The following is an 11,453-nucleotide window of genomic DNA, read 5'->3' on the forward strand; positions in this document are numbered from 1 at the left end:
TCATTAATAGTCATAAGCTAATAGTAGTATCCATGTACAGATCACCAGAGGGAAGCATTAACATATTTTTAGAAATAATGGACATGCTATTATTGAGTGAATGAAGTAATATTAAATGGCTACACTATGATATTACAATAGGAGGTGATTTGAATGCTGATTTTGATGTTACTAAATGTAAGGGTAGTGTTGCAGATCTGGAAAACTTACTAAGACAATACAATTTACATCATGTTAATAACAGGCCCATAAGAAACAAAGCATGTTTAGATAACATCTTTGTAAACTTCAAGACCACTGAAAACACATGCGAAGTTGTAATGTTCCCATTCTCTGACCATGACCCCATATCTCTAAATTATGCAAGTAAAATTCCCCTCAATAGGAGCAATGCAAACAGACCTGTCCCAACAGTTGTGTACCAGACCCGTAACTGAGGATAAAATTAACACATTTCGTAATTCCCTTGCTGACAGGCACTGGTTTGGCCATTGTAGTGTCGATGGACATTACACATCAAGTAATGACCTGCCAGCCAAAATAATATTTGATAGATTTTTTAATGCATTCTTGACCCTATTTAACCATAGTATTCCCATAAAGAAAATCAAAATAATGGACAGCAGCCACAAATCCAGATCTCAAAACAGACAAAATATATGGTACACTAAACAGCTGACTGATCTAAAGAAACAAGTTTTGTTACTGTACAACATATACAATAGTATGAAGTCTGACTGTGCCAAATCAGCCTATGTGGAATGCAGGAACGAATACAAAAAAAGCCATCCTGCAAGCCAAAAAAACCTACAATGGCAACAGCAATAAATGCAAAACCGCTTGGAAAGTAATTAACAGTGCTGCCACATGTACTAAAAAAGACAAAATTAATATCCCACCACAAACACTCAATGAGTTTTTTATTATTCAGTGAAAGAAATAGGAGACGCAATTATCAAACCAGACATTAGTCAATCAGAGTTACTCTCCCAAAATTGGGGTAGACAGTCACTAAATACGAGCATGCTAACCTTCTCCGAAGTATCGCCTAGATATGTACAAGGGGTCATAAAAGAACTGAAATCATCTGATAGCTTAGATATATATGGCATATCATGCAACCTGCTAAAAAAGTGTGTGACTGCATTCTGTACCCTTTAACCCATTGCATAAACAAGTGCTTACTTGAGGGATATTTTCCTGATGAGTTAAAACTGTCTAGGATCGTCCCAGTATACAAAAAGGGAGATAAAGACTCTCCATCTAGTTACAGGCCTATTTCAATAGTACCCGCATTCTCCAAGGTAATAGAATGCATCATGTACCAACAATTATCATCTCACTTTGAGAATCTAGTAATAATTAATGCTACACAATATGGGTTTAGGAAGAATCTGTTGACCATTGATGCAATCAACACGGCAGTCAGTTACATCCTCAAAGTTTTTGAGAACAAAGGCTTTGCTCAGGTCTCATTCTGTGACCCAAGCAAGGTCTTCAACTGTGTTGAGCACACGCCACTACTAGAGAAACTAGAATTCTACGGCATCAAAGGAAACGGTCTCAGAGTATTAAAAGCTTATCTCAACAACCGTAAACAGGTAGTTTGTGTTGGTAAGGAAGTGTCAAACATAGAAAATGTTAAAGTAGGTGTGCCTCAGGGATCTGTACTGGGGCCCTTCCTGTTTCTGATAATGATCAATGACCTCCCCTCATTTATTAGATCCACCACTATATTGTATGCAGATGATATGACTTTTCTTCATAGCAGTAATAATCTTAATGATCATAAACCTGTGCTGAAAATACACTCACTCATGCAGCATATTGGTTCAGAACAAATGGTTTCCTGCTAAATGAAAATAAAACTCAGCAGATAATCTTCACTCTAAGAGACAAGCCACTATCTGATGACCCTAGTTCTGTTAAATTCCTGGGAGTTTATTTAGACGAAGAGTTATCCTGGGGCCAACATGTAAACTATATTAGTAGTAAGCTATCTATAATAATTTATTTATTAAGACAACTCAGAAATTGTGTACCTGAAACATACATCAGACAATCTTATTTTGCATTTTTCCAAAGTATAATATCCTATGGCATTATCTTGTGGGGTAACTGTAGTCATATACATGACATCCTATTATTGCAGAAGAAAGCCATTAGGATAATTACAAATTCTTCACATAAGGCTCACTGCAAACCCTTATTTACTAAACAAAAAATTATGACAGTAATAAACCTCTATATATACAATGTCTTAATCTTTATGAAGAAGAACCTACAAGATGTGAAACGTAGAGAAAATGTACATTGTTACAACACAAGAAGCATCAAACACATATACACGCCTTACCACAGACTATCAAAATCAATAAATAGCTATGAAGTCACAGGGCACAAACTATTTAATAAGCTGCCACATGCTATACAGGATCTTCCTGAACATACATTCAAAGAAAGACTGCATGAATGGTTTATTGCCCACTCGTTCTATGATATCAATGAATTCTTCAACTGTAAAATGCAGTAATCCAACAGATGACCCACTGTACATTTATTGTAATATAAGCTAAAATATTTCAGTAGTCAATACCTTATCACACTGTATTATAAATTGTAACTTCATTTGACATTGTCAATTACTGTAATGGCCTAAAGACAATAAAATCTTTATTATTATTAATATTATTATTATTATAAAAATTGTTTATAAAAGAAAAATAGTTTCAAAAAATCTTCATTCTGTTTGTAAAATTTAGAAAATAGTTTCAAATCCCTTTCTTCAGTTTTTATTGCACATGACTCTTTTGTTAAATGATCAGATCTGTTTCAAACATTCTGGTGGTATGAATTACTACTCAGTACCATCTCAGTAAACTTCTTGGCAGATTAAAACTGTATGCCAGACCAAGACTTGAACTCAGGAACTTTGCCTTTCAAGAGCAAGTGCTCAACTGACTGATCCACCCAAGCATGACTAACAAAGTGTATTCACAGCTTTACTTCTACTAGTACCTCTCCTCCTACCTTCCAAACTTCTCAGAAGTTCTCCTGTATAGCTTAGAGGACCAGCACTCCTGGAAAGTAGGGTATTGTGGAGACGGCTTAACCACCACCGGGAAGATGTTTCCAGAATCAATTTTTCACTGTGCAGTGAGGTGTGACAAAAGACTTCACATTTAATTAAGATAGCCATTTGTTGTATGGTATTATGATGAGACACCGCCGGCTGGAGTGGCCGAGCGGTTCTAGGCGCTACAGTCTGAAACCGCGTGACCGCTACGGTCACAGGTTCGAATCCTGCCTCGGGCATGGATGTGTGTGATATCCTTAGGTTAGTTAGGTTTAAGTAGTTCTAAGTTCTAGGGGACTGATGACCTCAGAAGTTAAGTCCCATAGTGCTCAGAGCCATTTGAACCATTTGATGAGACACCAGTTGTACAGTGCACTGCATATTAATAGTGTTTCCCATTAGGTCATTGAACAAAACAGACACAAACATCAGAGAAGTTGTCAACAATATATTCCTCCACATTATTGAAAACTGTCTGATGATGCAGAGGTAGGTTTTTGATTCCATGCATGTGGCAAATTGCTGATTCTGAGTTAAGCCACATATAAAGCCCAATTGGCAAAACAAAACAAACAAAAGAAAACAAATACCAACTTTCTTGGTGGTTGATCGATAATGGGTGTGAAAGGTAAACTTTCTTGGTGGTTGATCGATAATGGGCGAGAAAGGTAAACACATGCAAGTGCCAGATTAGATGATGTGTGATAGGCGTGTTTGCCAACCAAACTCACTAGTGCTGTCTTCCAGGTCACATTTGTTACTCTGTGACTGCAAGGCATCTCATTTGTTGGCAACAAATAGCAACTGCAAAGGACACATCTCTTTGAAGGAGTTTGTAGCATGAAACACCTTCTTTGTGCCACCAGATGTACATCAATAACAATACATTTTGTGGACATGTATAGGCCATCATTTGAGATAATATTTGTTATGGCTTACCCATTATTTTCTCTTTATGAAGTTATCACACAGTACTTCAAATCATCATCAGGCCACACTGATTTAGGTTTACAGTGACCTCCTTAAATCTGTTATGCAAATGCCAGGATCAATCGTTCTAAAGGTAATAGATGACTTCCTTCCCAACCTTTCCCAGTTTGAGAGTCTGCTTTGCATGTAATCCCGTTTTTGATAAGACACTACCATAATCATTCTTCCTTTCTTTTAATGTCAGTACGACTACTAATGGCAAGTATTGCACAAAGGTTAATTGGTCATTACACCTGCCATTTATTGGGTACACTGTCATTGACCATAGTGGTAAATTGCAGAAATGTTCTTCATCAATGCCTGTTTGTCTTCCTGAATGGGGTGATTAATTTATCTCAAAACGATTGCACATGAAATGATACAACTGGCTTTCTCGAAAGCACGCACTCCATACAGGGCACAGGTGTCTTGCATCACCTCCACTGCTTTCGCCCTTTTATTAAACACAAACAGAACACAATCTCACAAATGTTAGACTGTAGTCTGTTTTAGACTCTATTGTCTAATGCATAAATGAAACTCCTCATATATATGCTTATAGAAACGTGCCATACAAAATCGCCAGTCTATACATAGTGGCCACTGGCTGACAGTGCTGACATTAATCTTATCATGACAGACATCCATGAACCATTCCACAAACATGTTCCCACAAGATTATCTATTTAGGAAGTGAACTAAACTGTCTCCGACCTTCTGTCAGACTGATGTTCTTAGCAGACAGACAGAATACTGTTTAAAAAAGAAAGAAAAAGGATGGGTTTGGTGTCATGACTTTGCATTCCCACTGCATGACATTGACTACTAGACTACGAATAGATTATTCACAACAACATATCAAGCTGTGTACCCCATTATGACGAAAACATGATGGTAACACATGCAAAATTTGGATGTTGGTTGGACTGAGGCTAGCTTGTAATGGTTAAGGTGTGGATTTGATTCCTGCTGGGGGTACCAATTTTTAACAGCCACAAACATATTCTCTTCATCTATGGTAACACCAAGTAAAGAACGCAGGACTGTGCTGTGGTTCCAAACCAACATTAAACATGTCTGTTCACTTCTGACTGAAGCAGAGTTGGATTAGTTTTGACTGTCAGAGGTGAAAGCCACTGCTTGCAGAAACTCTTGTTTCTAGTAAGCTTTCTTACACTAGTAGTGTTATTTTAGTTCATGAATCAATGGTCATGTTGTAAGGGCATAGGACATTCATTACTAATTTAAGTGACCTTGAGATTTTGAAAATATGGGCACTGGACTGGGATTCAAGCTCTGAATCAAAATTTTCTCTGGATTTGAACACTTTGAGATGATATTGTCCATCATTTCGCTGTTTCCTCATGATGCTAAACACCTCAAGGTCTCTACGAATGGTGCAATCCTAACTTCTAGTGAGAGGGAATTTCATAGTTGACACCTCTTCTTATTTGGTCAACAATGATGATAAGCATAGGGTTGGAGTCCCAGGGAGCACAGTACTGTTCATTGTATTACCTCTAGCTGAACATGTGCACATCTTGCTAGTGGTGAAGAAACAATAACTATTTCATACCTATTCATAGCTATAAAACAGTAGTGAAAGGTGCGAGGTTCAAATCCCTGCCAGGCAAAAATCATTTGTATTGTCATTTCAGGTTCCAGTGTCTGTTGACATCTTATTGTGCTTAGTTAACAATTCATGTAGATACTGGGTTCCACTTCCCGTCCATGACCACAACTTTACTTCGTGGTGTTTCACATTTGTGCCTTGCACTTTATTACATAGCTTTTGTGGTTACTTCTCAGAGGCAATATAAGCATCAGTGCTAAACATGTTATTTATTTCAGTTTTGGACATTCTGCATGGTAAACTGATACTGGTGAACACTTTGATATTTTACATCAATGTATGCCTAGTTGAGTCTTAACCAGACATGCAAGCTTTGTTTTGCTAACAGCAGTTCAAATTCAGATCATGGGACTTATCATGCCATTTAATGATCATGAGAAGCCTTCTGAGGTGTCACTTATTGTAATGGAGTTTAATTTACAAGTGTTAGGGATTGTCGCATCTCCAATACCATGTTTTGTAGTATATAATAGTTTTTGTATCATGGTATTGGTTTACAACTCGACTGTCTGCCATAAAGGGTGGTGTTCTATAGTAGTCTCTTCTGGTACCCATTGTGTGTAGTCAAACGACTGTACTGCAGAGGGATTGGAGGATGTGCGACACAGTTATGCTATGTCGATTGCTTACAGTCAAGTGTGGCCTACACACTGGAATTCATGGGTGGCCCACTTTTTGTGCTGTTGAGTGTACATCCTAACATTGCCTATGTGATAATCAACATTAACAGTTCATGTTATAAGTTAAAAAAAAAGTTATCCTCTCATGAACACAAAAGACATCACTATGTCTTCAGTATTACACAATTTATTAGATTGATTCTTGAGCTATTTAACTACTACATCCTGTGATGGTTTTTCCATTTCAAAGTCAAATACAAAGATAGTTTTTCTTTTTTTTTTAATATGCTGGCAAACCAGAACTGTGTACCTTTTCACTGTGAACAAACTACAAACATGATTTTGCTGTCACATACTGACATCATTTCCTCCACTGCAGCTAAAAGGTAAATATTTTGAAAGTTTTCCCAGAATTAAATAACTGTCAGTGCAAGTTGATTACAGACTTGGCAATGTTACAGTGTTGCTTCAAAATAATTTCACAAAATTTTTGATTATTCACTGAAATTTGTGAACTAAAATTACAAAATTTTGCATCAATGTTGGGTGTTGCAAACATTTCATTACTTGCAGAATTACTACAAGCATGTATGCCACTGTTTCTAAACTGGCCACTGACCACCAGTTGAGCTGGAGGTGAAAATTGAAATAGTTTTTCAGGGAAGGACAGGTGTTTGAAAATTTCAGTCTTTTTGTCCACACAAATTGTTTGCAAATGATGGTTTCCAAACAGTCTGTAGAAACTAAATTTGATGGACATATTTACTGCACAGTTCGTATAGAGTTTCATCTCATAACATCACATTTCATTTCATCATCAATGCAATGAACAACAGGTAAACTCTTTTCACTTCCTCTAACTACAAAGTCATCTTTCAAAGCACAGAAACAATTACAGTCTTCATTATCTTCAACTATTTCACCAAAGTCATTCACATCTTGCACTTCTTTAACTGCAGAATTAGGTCCTGCCATTTTGGTTCACTTAGGTTCCTGATTTTGTCTTCAATATTCTTAATAAAAGCTTCAACTTTATTACTGTCTAGTCTTGATACTCACTTTCAAAATCTCCAAGGACACAGTTACTGACAGTTCAAAAATACTTTTACTCTCAGAATGTGTTTCTTCAACATTAATTTTGTTTACAATTTCGTCTTCTCTGCAGATTTCTGGTTTTACCTGTTCTGTGCTTAATTTATCTGACTGACACTTCCATGTATTGCTGGTATTAACCATTCATGATGTTGTTTCATTTATGCTGAAACAGCTTTAAGTAACTTTATTACCAGTACCATGATAGACTTGTCTTGGGATAATGTACCCAGGTTTTTTTTTAATTTCTGATTGTATCCAACTTTAACAAAAAGTCATCACCCTGAATTAATTCACTCAGCATTACCACACAAATAGACATTGTTCCTGCACTTTCACATGTCACAAAATTAAAATAAGTCACTGAATTTCAAAATATTTTCTATGTATCTTGTTTTGTCCATACACACTGCCATTGTTCACCAAATCATAAGTTCATTATTATTCATTGCAATTATCATCCACCATTTCTGATTGTTCAATGAGTATTAGTCCATCCATAATTTTTGCACTATGCTGCTTTCCATGTACATTCAATTTTATTTCTCCTTCTTGATCAGCAAAACACAAATGCCCAGCAGCATCAAATTTTGGGCTTTAATTTATCCCAGACAAGCTTTCACATTATCATGAACTCATCATCTGTTACAATACATCATCATCAGTTTTTCACATGGAATACCAGTAATATCACAAAGTGTGTGCAACTGTTTTAAGCAAGAAGGTAGTTTGAAATAATAATTAAAAACTAAAATGTAATCATACAGTTCTCATGGCTCTTCATGGTTCATTGAAAATGTGGCTTGCTGAAATGATCATTGTCACATCTAGGAATATGATCAGGCTTGTTTTTGAAATATGAACACAGCTGCTATCTGTTTCTTCATCATTCATTTTACTGCCTTCATTTCATGTATATTTCCACAAAACTGCATAAATAAAATTCCATTTAACACAAACATCACACAGATAGCTTTCAAGCAACACTAAAACTACTTCACAGTCCAACTGCTTGTACCATAACTTTGCAACTTACTGCTTCCTGATAACTCTTTGCTTCACAACATCAACAAGAGCAAAGATACAAAAAGTTGAATTCAGCAATCTTAACATACTGTAGATCTCCAAATATCCGACCTCCAACTATTCAGATCACCAATTATCCTTGTCACATTGAGAGAAAAGAAATTTGTACCGTATGGCTAAATCTGTTGGTTTTATTCTATAGCTATTTCAGTATACAGTACACTGTATTTTTCTTTATCATTCTAAACTTAATCCACAACAAATGCATTAAAAGGCAAAATCTCCCTGTAGACAGTGAATGGCTAGGAGGATGACACTGTGATTGAAGCAGATGTCGGACTGTCAGCTGGTGAGGTGCTTGTGTCTTGACACTGGGCAAATGTAGATGGAGAGGCAGCCCGAGTGGACCATATGCAGCTGCTCATCATCAAACGAATGTGAAACTGCATGAAAACAATTGAAGGCAGGAAAGCAACTGATTCTGACTGATATGTTCAAGAACTGACACTGTATATAAGTACAGTACTGTACAAGATCTGAACAACATTGTTTTGTAGTCATTAAATTAATATTAGAGAAATATGTATATACAAATTTAGCTTTTTTTTAAAGAAATGATCTGTTTTCATGATTTATCCAATTATCCAGATATTTGATTATCCAGACTGGGTCCTGTCCCAAGTCATCTGAATAGCTAGACCTCTACTATACATCAGTCTTTTCCACCCAAAGAGATTCATGTACATAATGCTTCTTTTACAGATGTTTTCAGAATAAAGTGTACAAACGGGGATAAGGAAAACAGTTTTAAATTGTAATTACAGTTTCAGATTAAACTGGAAATAAATCTTGTGTCAATTTTATACATTATTTCTGTTTATGAAAAATATAAGAATGAGGTACATTTTTAGATTTATGATTTTGATTCTGTAGGATCTTGTCTTGACTTTAATGTGAGTATCATATTCTACAACAGGGGTAGGCAACCACAAAGCCTTCATGATCTACTTTTCCATACCAACATATCAAAGTGATCTACTTTTAAAAATTCAATTGCTACATTTTTAATTTCTGGATACCGGTACTGTAAAACAACTATTTAAAATAAAAGTTTTAAGTTTTCACTATTTATTCAAAACATAATAATTTTATTTCATAATATTCTCAAGTATATTCTTACATTAATAACCCAAGAATTATTTTACATTTGATGTAAAATCTGAGTAGCTGTTTTGTCAACAATGTCCTTGATATTTCGTGCATAACTTGTTACACTTAGTGAAATACATGAGTCCAGACGTCCATCAGTCAACCTTGTTCTGTGTTTATTTTTGATCAAGGTCACATTTGAAAACAGTGATTCACACAGGTAGGCAGAAGCAAACAAGGCCTTTATTCTAAGAGCAACAGTAACTAAGATAGGGTATTTGTCCTGAGGAATTAGAGGCCAACAGGTTTTGGGTTCTGCAACCTTTTTGCGAAACAAATCATTTTTTAATGATATTATTTCAAGTTCAGGATCTGCCATATCTATATCAAAAACTTATGTTCAATTGGAGATCATTATTGCATGACATTTGCTATTGTAAGGTATCTCACTTTCTTCTATTTGTGTCTTCAGAGTTGGAAAATGTCTTAATTCACCCCTCTTAACACAGCACTCCCACAAAAACAATTTTTCAGTAAAAGAATTTACTTCAGATATCATATCAGCAATATCTTTGTCATTGCCTTGAAATTTGAAATTCAGCTCATTAAGCTTTTCTGTTAGGTCAATTAAGAAAATAAAATTTTTTGATACACAACTCATTATGTGTGAATTCCCTGCACTACTCGTACGTTCTCAAAAAGTGTCAACACGGTTTTCAACTACAAATGATCAGTACTGAGTACTGATGGCACAAAAAGTTCTGCCTATGTCCTTTCCATGCTGTATTACATTGCAGGAGTTGGTAGTACATGGCACGAAACTGATCGCCTTCTCCTGACACGTATCAAACACGTTTCACAAAGATGAGTGAAACAGTGCAGCAACAAGTGGCGTGCAGGTGGCGGCTGATTTAACTAATATGGCAAAAAATTTTAGAGGATCAAGGTAGTTGTTGGTACCAGTTATATGCTGTTATTAACAAACAAAACAACTTGTGTCGAACAAGCATGCATATTTACTGCTATGGAAAACAATTGATGATTTTATTCAACAATTTTTGTTTTGCACTCACAGTACTCACGCGATCCACCAAATATGCACTCACGATCTACCAGTAGATCACGATTGATGTGTTACTAACCATTGTTCTACAACATATCTAAGAGATGGGAGCACTGATCAGTTCCAATACAACAGGGAGTTATAAAGAACTTGATTCTGTAATCAGTGCTAAATGACACTTGAGCTCATGGAAAGACTGACACCACTGAACAGTGGATGAATGGAAATGAGAGATCGGGAGGTATGAATTACACTATATCCTGTGGAAATCTGACTGGAGGGGTTGTGTTTGGCAAATGTCCAGAGAATATTACCTGCCATCACGTGTACTGCCAACAGTGAAGTATGGAAGAGGTGGTGTTAAGGTCTGGGGGTGTATTTCCATTATCGAACTTAAGAAAATACCAACTGTGGAAGGAATACATTTTACAGCATTGTGTACTGTTTACAGTAGAAGAATAGTTCAGAGACTGGTTGTTTGTATCAGCACAACACTACACCCTGTCATAAAATGGCATCTGTGATGTGATTGTTTGCGAACAATAACATTTATGAAATGGACTGGCTTGTCCAGATTCCCAACCTGAACCCAGTGGTACACCTGTCAGATAAGTTAGAATGCCGACTTCTATCCAGGCCATAGCATCCAACATCACTATCTTCTCTGGTTTTGGCTCTTGAGGAAGAATGTACTGCCATGGCTCTACAGACATTGAAACAACACATTGAAAGTGTCCTATCCACAGCAGAGTTAAAGGGGGAACACTCTCCATATTAATGTCCTGCAATGGATGTACAGACACTTTTAATCAAATAATGTAAGCA

This window comes from Schistocerca cancellata, chromosome 4 (genome assembly GCF_023864275.1).
Source record: "Schistocerca cancellata isolate TAMUIC-IGC-003103 chromosome 4, iqSchCanc2.1, whole genome shotgun sequence".
NCBI lineage: Eukaryota > Metazoa > Arthropoda > Insecta > Orthoptera > Acrididae > Schistocerca > Schistocerca cancellata.